The sequence below is a fragment of the Aythya ferina genome (assembly GCF_964211825.1).
Source record: "Aythya ferina genome assembly, chromosome: 7".
NCBI lineage: Eukaryota > Metazoa > Chordata > Aves > Anseriformes > Anatidae > Aythya > Aythya ferina.
The window spans coordinates 36,722,089-36,733,019 of record NC_140302.1 but is presented as its reverse complement, the minus strand read 5'-3'; the positions used below and the strand labels follow the sequence as shown (position 1 = coordinate 36,733,019).

The window sequence follows — 10,931 nt, the reverse complement described above, 5'->3', positions numbered from 1 at the left end:
AGCTGGGAGGTGATGTGTGAAAGGCCTCCGTCCCTCAGAGGCTCTTTTCTAATAAACTGCAAAGTCAAAGGGTGCAACCACAGCCCTCGCCCCCCTCACCTCGGTGCCGCTAGCTTTTCTGAGGGAGGAAATGACTTTCACCCGAGATGTGTTTGTTCCCAAGTGCCTCCTGGCTCCCACTCACAGAATCACAGAATGGTTTGGGTTGGAAAGGACTGTAAAAACAGCCCCATGCCATGGTCAGGGATACCAGCCACTAGTGTCACGGTGCCATCTCCCACGGTGCCCTGGCTGGGCACTGCCTGCACATCATCCCCGTGCATGGAACATACAGCAAGTGTTCAAAACCGCCATCAAAGCAAAGAATCAGAGAAATCTGGGACAAATACTAACTGGGTGTAAGCAATAGCCTCCACACATGTATCAAAGTCAGGAACCTTTGTGGTGAGAGCACGGCACACAATGCTGAGCACAGGGTAGTGGCTGCCACCCACCTGAACTGGTCCTGGGAGGAGATCGTTTTTATGCAAAAACAAGTCCTCCTGGAGAGTTCTGCATTTTTAACACTTAGAAAGGCATAGGATCAATTATTTTACATCTGTATTTCACAGGACCATGCATCTCTAAATATCTATACAGGTGCATACATGCAATGCTCGCAATACAACCATGGTGTTTTTACCATTTAAGCTTTTAATTTTTTTACTTAGATTACATTAATTTTTCTTTTCTTTCTCCCTTCAAAACCAAAATAGAATATTGAGTTTTACTCTGACCCTGAAAAATGACAAGTTTCTTGTTGTTTACTAACTTCTCTCTCCTCTGTACTAATCAACAAAGTGGTGATATCACACTTTCTCTTACTGTGCATAAATATGGTCATGCTCACAATGTATAAAGGACCATTCTGTATTTAATTTTCATCAGCAGTTCTCATAATAAATGTAACAACACGTGTTTGCTTTTCTAGCATATGTTGTTTGTCTTTCCAGCGTAGCAGCTTTTGAGATGCTGATACCCTCCAACGTGACAAATCTGACTGTGGCACAGGAAGCATGAAATCTTCAAAGAGCACGGCAGCATTGCTATGAGTGTCATGTGCATCTATGTACATCTCACAGCGGGAGAGCTTCCTAGGGAAATCAGTCACTTAGGGAGTAATTAATGTAAATCACTGTTCCACATGTTCCCATATACACTTGTTCTGCTCCAAGAAGCCTGCCATACAAAGAATGAAAATGCATAAAGTGACAGCCATGATCTGTTAAAAAATAAATAAATAAATAAATAAATAAATAAATCCAGTAAATCCAGTAAAATCCAAACCAATATATCTGTTAAAAAAGGAATAAATACCCAAACTGAGCGGGACCTGCAAGACGTCGGGGGCAGGCAGGAAGTTATGGCACACGTCCAGGAAAGATGCACCTCCTTCTTATGACATATATCAGAAATGGCCGTGTAGCATCTTTAAAATTCAGAACAGTGTTGGTAATTTTGGAGAAGGGAGGCCCACATGTACACATTTGCAAGTTTGGGCCCAGCCCCTGCATACCTAACTGCAATATTTCAAAAAACAAAACAAAACAAAACAAAACAAAAAACCTCATCTCTACGTCCATGTTATCACCTCCAGAAGTCAAGGACTCTCAGAGCCTCTGTGGTCACCACAGGACCGTAGAGCCACGAGCAATGGCATGGATCAAAAGCCACTCCTGGCTTTAGGATTAACGTGCAGTTCTGAAGAATCAGGAGCCTTACCCCATGTCTTAATAGCACCATCACCGAGCAAGAAGCAGTCCTGGATGAATTATTAACACATCTGATTATCAAGCTCAGAGCAGAGTTTGTAAAAATGGTGCTCAGCATGTTTTCTGTGATGTTTTTTGTGTACATTTGTTATTTAAATGCATTTTCCACTTTCCTGCATACTAAATTTGCTACTGTTAGCTAATCTGCTTCATGTCAGATGAAAGTTAAGATAATATGAATACTTAAAGGTTCCATTTGATACAAATTTTTTGATAAGACACAGTGAAATGGAAGAAATTTCTGAAATAATTCACTTGACATTTCTCTACAGTTCATTTCCTTCATTTTCATTTTGCTGGCATCTCATTTTGTCTGCAAATTCTTCCATCCAGGTTGTAAATTCTGCAAAATGTGATAGCAGTCAAAGATGACCCTTTCAAAGCCATGCAGGTGACACAGAAATTCAGGACTTGATTTCAAAATTGACATACAACGTCTCATTGAAAGTCAGTTCAGGTTTCTAAGTTGTTTGATCCCTTTTGAAGATTTTGCCCAGCCTCCCTTCTTTCTCATAGGCATTTTTAACAAACACTCTGGTGTTTTGTATCCTTCTTGTACATGCTCATAGTGTACAAGTAGCTTGTACACATCTGAGCCATTCAGTGCCTCAGCACTTTTTTTTAGATTTTTTATTTTTATTTTTCTGCGAGGATGGTCAAGCAGTGGGGCAGGCTGCTCAGGGAGGCTGTGGGGCTCCACCCCTGGAGAAGATCAAACTCCCTGGGTACGTGCCTGAGCCACCGGCCATGGGGACCCACTGGGACAGAGACTCCACATTGCTGCCAGCCCTGGCCTTCCTGGGACCTTGTGGTTGTACAGTTCTGCAGCTAACTGACAAATAAATCATGTTAAACCCACTCCTTCAAGACAGAAAGATAAAAATATAGCCACCTCACTTGGTATGAAAAATTCACGTACATCCAGGAATTTGCTTCAGAAAGTAGCTTCCATTATTAGATACTCAGAGGTATTATCTCTACCAGATTTTGTAGCCCTTCCCTCCCCCAGCTGAATGAGGCATACAAACTGGCCCTGTAAAAGCTTCTTGTAAAACCACATTATAATTTTTTCTCGTCATAAAATTACTACGAACTAAGATAAATAAACAGTATCTGGATATCCATAGCACATGGGTAATTTCTGATTGTTCCAGGAAGATGGTAAGCAAATTGATGCTGCCCTTGACTTTGTGCTCTATTTTAATTTTATACGCAGTGTTTTCCTCTTTCATTTAATGGAAACTTGATTTCTACAGAAAATAAATAAATAAATAAATAAATAAAATGTGTGACTCAATGCACTCTAGCCACTTATAATTTCCAGACAGTGGGTTGGGGTGGAGGTGGGGGATTTCTCAACATATAATACATTTCTTTAGAAAGCAATGAATAGTGCATGTCAGCCCAGACCCATCTGCAAAGCGATGCCCTCTCACTCAGCCCGCATTCAGAAGTGGAATTGTATGCTTTTCCTTGGCATTTTATAATTATTGTTTGAAACATTGCCCTACAGGAGCAGTGACTTGGTGGTCCCCTGCCTGCATTGTGCTACCTCCCACTACTGGAGAAGAGACTTTGGGAACTGGGTATTGAATCAGCAACATCTGAGGGCTTCCTCACTGGGGATTGCTGTTTTGCCTCAGTAATTGATATTTCCCACACAATGCAGACGTCTTTTTGTTGGAAAGGTTCCTTGCAAGCCTGTTAAGATACTTTTTAGTTTTCTAAAAGTGCAAGCAGGGAAAACATAGGCTAAAATATTTGGCTTGATCCAAATCAATCATTTATACTTTAGGTGACTCTTAGAAGGGAAAATGCAACCATGACAGCTTTGTCAGATCACTTGTTTGGTAAAATTGGTTTCCATGCTAATAAAGATCAAAGTTAAGTAATAATAATAACAAAACTATGGTAATAAACTAGCACATGCTGGTGTGAGGCTGACAACTAAAATTTACAGTTCTGTAGTCAATACAAATATGAGTTTATTGATAGTATAAGGTACCTAGCAGTTGAGAAAAGTTTGAGAAAGTCAGCAAGACAAGTATATGTATCAAAGGCAGGTGGTTCAGTAGTTCTTTGGAAATGTCTTTATGATTGTTTCAACACCATCTTTTTATCATGTTTGTTAAGATGAATTTTGCTTAAATAAAGCTGTGATTTTCTGGATAATCTCAGTGTGAAAGTGAAATTTAGGGAAAAGAATGAATTTTGCGTCATGCCTAAGCTCAACCTAATACAAAAACACCATTATTATTTTGAATTAAAAAGTCAATAAAAAGTTGTTTGTTTGTTTTTGTCAAGCCTGCTGGTGGTATACCAGTGCGAATTATATTTCCTTCTTTGTTTTCATTCTTTTCACTCATCTGATCCCATACTAAACTTCAGCACCACGTGCTGATTTTCTGCCCAGTGAATCTGGGACTTGTGCACTGGGTGAGAGAAAAGAGCCAGTGGAAAACTTGTGCTGCTTACCAAGCACAAGCGCCTCTTGGGTTACAGAAGCCAAGATGGCAAGATTAAGAAGCCATCCTTTTGTTTGCTATGGCAACTTTCCAATACACAACAAGATCTCTTGCCCGCATACATAATTATTTCTCCTTCTGGACCACTGTGGCAGATGGATGTATTAAACGTCAACAAAAAGCTCAATTCATATTGCCAGAATTGTGATGCTTATTAGAGAATATTAAAATTCAGAATGGTAATAATGGCTATTGTTACTCCTTTTCTGTGCATTGCTAAGTTGTGACTTGGGGTCTGTTTTACAGAAGGACGTGGCTCTCACGGTGCAGGTAGCACTGACAGAGCAGCCTCGCATAGGGGGAGCAGCACCTGCACGAGGATCACCAGAGGCTATTGAAGCTCTTGGGGTTGCAGGCTGTACCACACTAGATATCTCCCCACAAAACTGATCTGTTCAGGGAGATAGTCCCTGAATTAGCCCCAGGATTATTGCTAGAACTGCAAATAGCACAAAGCCAGAGCTACTGGGTAAGACCAAGCTTCACAGGGTACTGATGAAGGAGTTCAGGGGGCATGGGGAGAGCTGGGCACAGCCCCCAGTCACATTCCCACAGCTGCACACTCCCAGGACACACTGTACCTGTGCCACCCAGGGGTTTTCTCTGCCCACGAGAACTCCTAAATATCCACTTGAGCTGATTTGTAGGCAGGTTGGCACTGCCTATAGTGGTGAGAGCCTTCATCCCCTTCTTTGGCACTTGCACATCCCAATTCAGCTCTCACGCTCAGCCAGCCTCCCAGATCTCACCTCCACAGCCCCTCAGAGCTCGCCCTGTGATTTCCTTTGGGTTAAACTAAACTAAATGGAGCAGAACTATCTTAAACTCTCTTTAATAAAGCCTAACAAGAACAAACTCTCTTTAATAAAGCTTAACAAGAGCAGCAATATCTGCAGCCTGCTCTGTACAGTCTGGTAATTCTCCTCCAGAATGCAAACCAAAATGGGTCTCAGACTTTTCTTCTCCTATTTCTGACATCACTTCTCCATTTTCACCCAATCCTTTTGTATAAAAATCCATCTTTGAATACTTAAAGGATAAAAAATTTGGGGTACCTCATCAAGACAGCAGAGCAAACAAAGACGAAACACTCGGTGAAAGCCCAGCAGCAATACTTGGTAACACTCTGAGGTGCTCAGAGCAATGCCAGCAGGGTCCTTTGACATGTAACTTCCATGAAGCAAAGCCCACAGCATACAGGAACACAAAGAATGTAAATGTCCACATGGCTGGCCAGGAGAAGGGTGTGTAAATCTGTAACTCATCAGAAATAAATTGCAAAGTTAGGGGGAAATATGCTTTAGGACAAGGTCAGGCAACAAATGGCTATTTCATAACAACTAATATTCTATTTTTGTTGCCTTTTTCTTGTACCTAGCTTATCCCCCGCCAAATCTGCCAGTCATTCAGTGTATTGCACCAGCACCCCCAGCCTCTCAGGTGTGGGGCTGCTTCTGCAAACGCTGCCCCGGCAGTCCTGTGTGTTTCACAAACATTTAACAACTTCAGTGCAAAGAACTCTCTTTGGTAACCACAATACAATACATTTGCTACCTGAATGCATGAATCAAAAACATAAAAAATAAGGCATACACAATGTAAAAATAATTAATAACGGTTTGATGCTACCAAGAAACAGCTATGTACACCCCTAGATGTTCATATAGAACTCTGAAACAGGATGGAAAATTCCTAAAATATGTAAATAAATAAATGAAAATTACATTTTACAGACTACAGCCAAAACCAAAGCAGCTAGTTCATATACACCTATTAAACATGAGCGTCTCAGGACAATCAACATCTAAATTTCTGCAATAAGTAATGTGAGCAGCTTTACTTTTTATGATTCCCCATTACTAATTGCAAACATCCTATTAGCTTCAATTACAGCTACTGAATGTTCAGTGGTCATGCAATATTTATCAATCTAGCTGCGATGACCCCTAGATGTTTTTCCTGAGATGTTGCTAATTTTGTGTAGTACTGGAACCAGATGATGTGCCTATGCAGCGCAGGGAATATGTGTAAAAGCATTAAAACTCTCAGGAGTGAGTAACCAAACAATAAACTCATCTAGAAAATCCTTCAAAAGCTCTGTGCTAAAGCCAGTAAGGGTGCTATCTTCCTGATTATGCCCTCTTTGATCCTACTCAACCCCTTGCAATGACAAGGGGATGTCTCAGACACAGAGAGGGCAATACTCAGCTCAAATTGCCCTTCATTTCAGTGTCTGCAGACATTAATTAACTCTGACCCCGCTCCCATTCTGCTGCACCTCTCCAAGCTGTTAGTGCCCAGATGGTGTCACAGCACTCCCACCTCGAGAAGCGCTACCTGTGGGTGTTGGGATGTGGAATAAAACACAGACGATGACGATGATGATAACTGCTATGGTGATGAGGGCAGTAAGCAGCACACTTAATGGGATCTCCTGTGTGGTTTCTCAACAGATCGCCTCGTTAAGCAGCGCTTGTGCTTGAAGCCAGAGCTGCTACTTCAATGCACAGTGATTGGCGCAAGGTACCCAGAAGAAGGGCTGGGAGCAGCTCTCCATCAGCATCCCACAGCCCAACAAGAAATTAGGGGATACACTATAGGTTATCCTACTCATTTCTTCCCCTGTATGTCCACTACAGCCCCTCCTCGTGCTTTGCAGAGCCAGGCAGGGGAGCACCCTCCCAAAGCAGCAGGGTGAACGTGCAGGTGGAGCCCACAGCCCCACCTCACGTAGCTTCTCCTCCAGCTGGAGACAGAGAATTCCCCAGCTGCCTCCCTTCCTTGTAAGACCCCTGGCTCATTTTCTCAGGAAAGGCTCAAGGGAATTACAGTCTCCTGTAAGAGCATTCCAGAGAAGAAGAAGAAATAGCTGTCAGAGACTTTAAAGAATTATTCCAGAAATGGTAATAAGCACTATAAATGGTTCCTGTATTTTTCTGCACTTAAGAGCATTTATCACAGTTATAAGTTTTAAAAGCCTTTAAATTTTTTTTTTTTTTTTTATAGCTGGCAGTAGATTTTTACTGGTTTGTACTATATTAAAAAGAAAAAAAAAGTATGATCTACACAATGATTATTTTGTACAAAAGTTGAAGTTTTTCATTTTAATTTATCTACTACAATTTATCCTTTTTGTTCTTTTTTTTTTTTTTTTTTTTCCCTAACCTATTAAAGAACTTCATATGTATGAAATTACCACTGCCTTACCTTTAAACTAGTTATATTAATTCATTGTGTTCCTTTACGGAGCAAGACGGTTGTACTGATCATATTTTTGAGTCTAAAGATAAATAAATTTATGAGAAAAAAAAAAAAGAACAACAACCAAAACAACAACAATAAAACTTGTAGAAAGCACATGTTCAAGCTGCTGGTTTTGAAGTTGGAGACAGAAAAAGAAAAGAGAAGAATGCTGCAAGAATCACAGGAAAAACTCCATGAAAGAGCTTATGAGCTAAGCATTGACCCATAGGAGGCTACAGAAGTAGGAGATAAGACACTATTTCCTTTTTGATTTAAAAAAAAAAAAAAAAAAAAAAGACACTTACGTTCTCTGTAACAAATAGATGTTTCTACCAGAAACGCATGCTGGCCAGTTTCTAGCAGTGACTGCCAGGAGCTCTGGCAGCAGGGATCTCTGACACCCAGTCACACCCAAAGAGCTCACGTGGGGTCTCCAGGGCTTATACAAATTCTTCTCATGAGGTTTTTGTCTTCTCCTCCTAATTGCACCTGTATGGAAATATGAGGGCCATAGAAGATGTTTTGAGTGCAAGTTCAAATGGTTTGCAGGAGCTATGGGAAAGATTCAACAGCCTCTGTTCAGAGTGAACTGCCTTGTTTTGAGGGCACTTCATGCCAGATATGTTCGCACAATTGAACACTTTCAGCCCCTTTGCTTGAAGCTTTACTGTGGCACAGCAAAACAACTCAGGCATTGTTGGTCCAGAGATCACAGGAACTGCAGAGGTGATTTGTGTAGGGCTGGTAAAGGCACTGTCCTGCTGGAGAAGAGGTCTGGGCTCCGCTGCAGGCTCCTGAGCATGGCCTGGAAAATGGCTCAGTTCTGGGTATTGGAGGTGGGTTTAAGCCAGGGATCAAAGTGCTCGTACTGGAGTGCGTACACAGAGGCACATCTCTGCAAACCAGAATTTCAAAAACAGTGAGAGGTTGATGGAACAGGGACAGCACCTGATTTGAGATTGTGAGTATCGAGGTCCAAATACTCAGTCCCTTTAGATACCCAGAATCATTACTGGCTTTGGTTCTCCACCCTGGGGAGAGTCGAGATCCATCTCATTGTCACTGAAGCCAGTGAGAAGCTTCTCACCACTTTGAGCGAGAGCTCATGCTCTTACTGCTGCTCCATTTTTATGGTCTTTGGTTCTTTTGTTGGAACCATGGTGCATATCGCTTACCTTGGGACCAAAGTCAGCACAATCACTGACACAGATCCTGCGTGTCATGAGCCTGCAGCTGAAAACATGTATTTCTTCAGTGACCGAGCAGGCAGAGGCTGAAGTGTTCATTTTGAAGTTTTGGAGATTTCTTGTTCAGGTGAATACCAGCATCAGTGTTGGTTTGCTTATCCCAGTCACAATATGTATGTTACGCATTTTGCAAGCTGGTAAATAAAATAATTCCATCTTCTATCAATGACAGCTGATGAATATGCTTGAGAAGTGTACAGTGATGGTGCTTTCTGGCTGCAGATTTAGTTTAGGTGACTAGGTAGGAAATTGAGGGTAAAGGAGGGGATTATAATAAAGGGAGAAACCTTACAGTAATTAAGATTACAGGATTTAAGTGCCTAATAAGGAAATTCTCACTAGCTGTTGCTTACTAATCACTAAGTAGCACACAAGCAGTGCAGTCCACTTGCAGGCTTTGGTCCATAGACATTTCTCAAATCCTTATTTCCAGATACCTAAGACATCTTTGTTCTGGTGTAATCTGGAACAATATATGGTACTGATCTTACACTCACAGATATCAAAGTTTTTTTCTGTCTACAAAGCGTGAATCTTGCTCTATTACAACACTCAAATCAGGCGAGTAAACATACCTGTTTGATGTCATTGTTATTGCTTCCTGAATTTTGTTTGCCCAGGAAAGTAAGGTATGTATGTTAAGAAACCTCCATAAAACTTGTCTCTGGTGTAGAATATGACAACCAGGCGGACACGGTTCATAAACATTCGTGATGTATTAATCAAACCAAGACAGTCTTCCCTCCAAACATGCAGGTAACCGTATAAACAACTTTGTCAGCATTGACATAAAAATATATGATTTAACTCATTAATGAGTGTGGATTGTCATGTTTAAGCTGATTGTTACGCACACAAAAAATAAGAAATGTGTTTTCGCCGGATATGCCAATGGTATGTGTGCATATAGCTAGCAGAAAAGGACAGATTAAAGACTGCATCCCAGATAAAAATGCAATCCTGTCAGATCAGTGCCATTTCTCTAAGTAAGAATAAGACTAACACCGCCAAATAGATATCAGGAAGAGAATCCATTAAGCATTATTGAAAGTCGGGGTATCCCCTCCAGCTAAGAAAAGTTATTAGTCTGACAAATGTCAAGTGCTAATCTAGAACTAATGGAATTTAATTTTATGAATTGTTTTCATAAATATTCTAAAACATCTTTAGAGAGACATATTATATAGTTTTAGATCTGAATTCATAAACATATTTTAGTATAGAATATGAATAACTCACTGCTATAATTTTATCTACGCAGAGAAATGATATTTTATTTGTTCATGCCTCAAACCATAGCATCCCAAGCTCCCTGCTTGCCACAAGCCCAGTAAAACACCAGGGAGTGTAGGAGGCGAGCAAGGGGGAGCAGGCAAAGCACTGCTCTGCAGAATTCATCTGCCTTAGATAATATGAATCAGGAACTATTATTTTATCTCTGTAGTGAAATAGTACTTAGGACTGTCATTTCAGAGGATGCATTGCTTTCTTCTCTCTTGTTAGGGAAGCCAGAGAGAGGAGTGTTGGATTTCCCATGCTCTTCGTGCCAGCCGTCTGCTGTCAGCAAGAGACTTTTTTTCTCTGTTCCCCCTTCCCCCAGAAGAACAACGTTAGGAGGTGGGTTTGCAGAGAGATGAAAAGTACTTCACAAGGCACAGGAAGAGAAAGAAAGAGACTGGAACTCGTTTGTTTGTGTGATTTGGTTTGTTCCTCGGATCACTTTGCAGGGACCGAGCACTCCCTGCCCTGGCTCTGAGCCCTCACAGAGCAGGATCCAAAAACCTGTGCCTGTCTATTTCTGGATTTCTTAATGAGCAAATGACACTGTGTGTATTGTTCCATCACCTTTGCTGTGTGCAGCATGCATTCCTAACACACACGGCAGAAGTCGGGGTCTGTGTCTTCCACTCTGAGGCTGGAGGCAGCAGCAGACATGTCCAGCAGAGAAACCACAGCACCGGGCACCTGGGGTCCAAATGCCAGCCCCTGCTTGCCTCCTACTTCAAAGTGTGTGCTGCAAGAGGGCAGCATCCCCCGCAAAGCTCTTCTTCATACAAGTTACGCACCCTACCTTTCCCTCAGACCGCAGGCTACCACTGAGAAGG

The 10,931-nt window shown here is 41.6% G+C and overlaps 1 long non-coding RNA gene across 2 annotated transcripts; it reads right to left on the bottom strand.

Annotated features, from left to right (window-relative positions):
* Positions 1 to 583: 583 nt before the first annotated feature.
* Positions 584 to 8,053, bottom strand: LOC311439936. Of its 2 annotated transcripts, none has more exons than XR_014695090.1 (3): positions 7,885 to 8,053; positions 5,392 to 5,590; positions 584 to 1,218 (listed from the first exon to the last, which is right to left on the bottom strand). It is a non-coding gene; the product is annotated as an uncharacterized lncRNA (long non-coding RNA). The 2 variants fall into 2 exon arrangements; XR_014695091.1 differs by lacking the exon at positions 584 to 1,218 and adding an exon at positions 2,537 to 2,643.
* Positions 8,054 to 10,931: the final 2,878 nt, after the last annotated feature.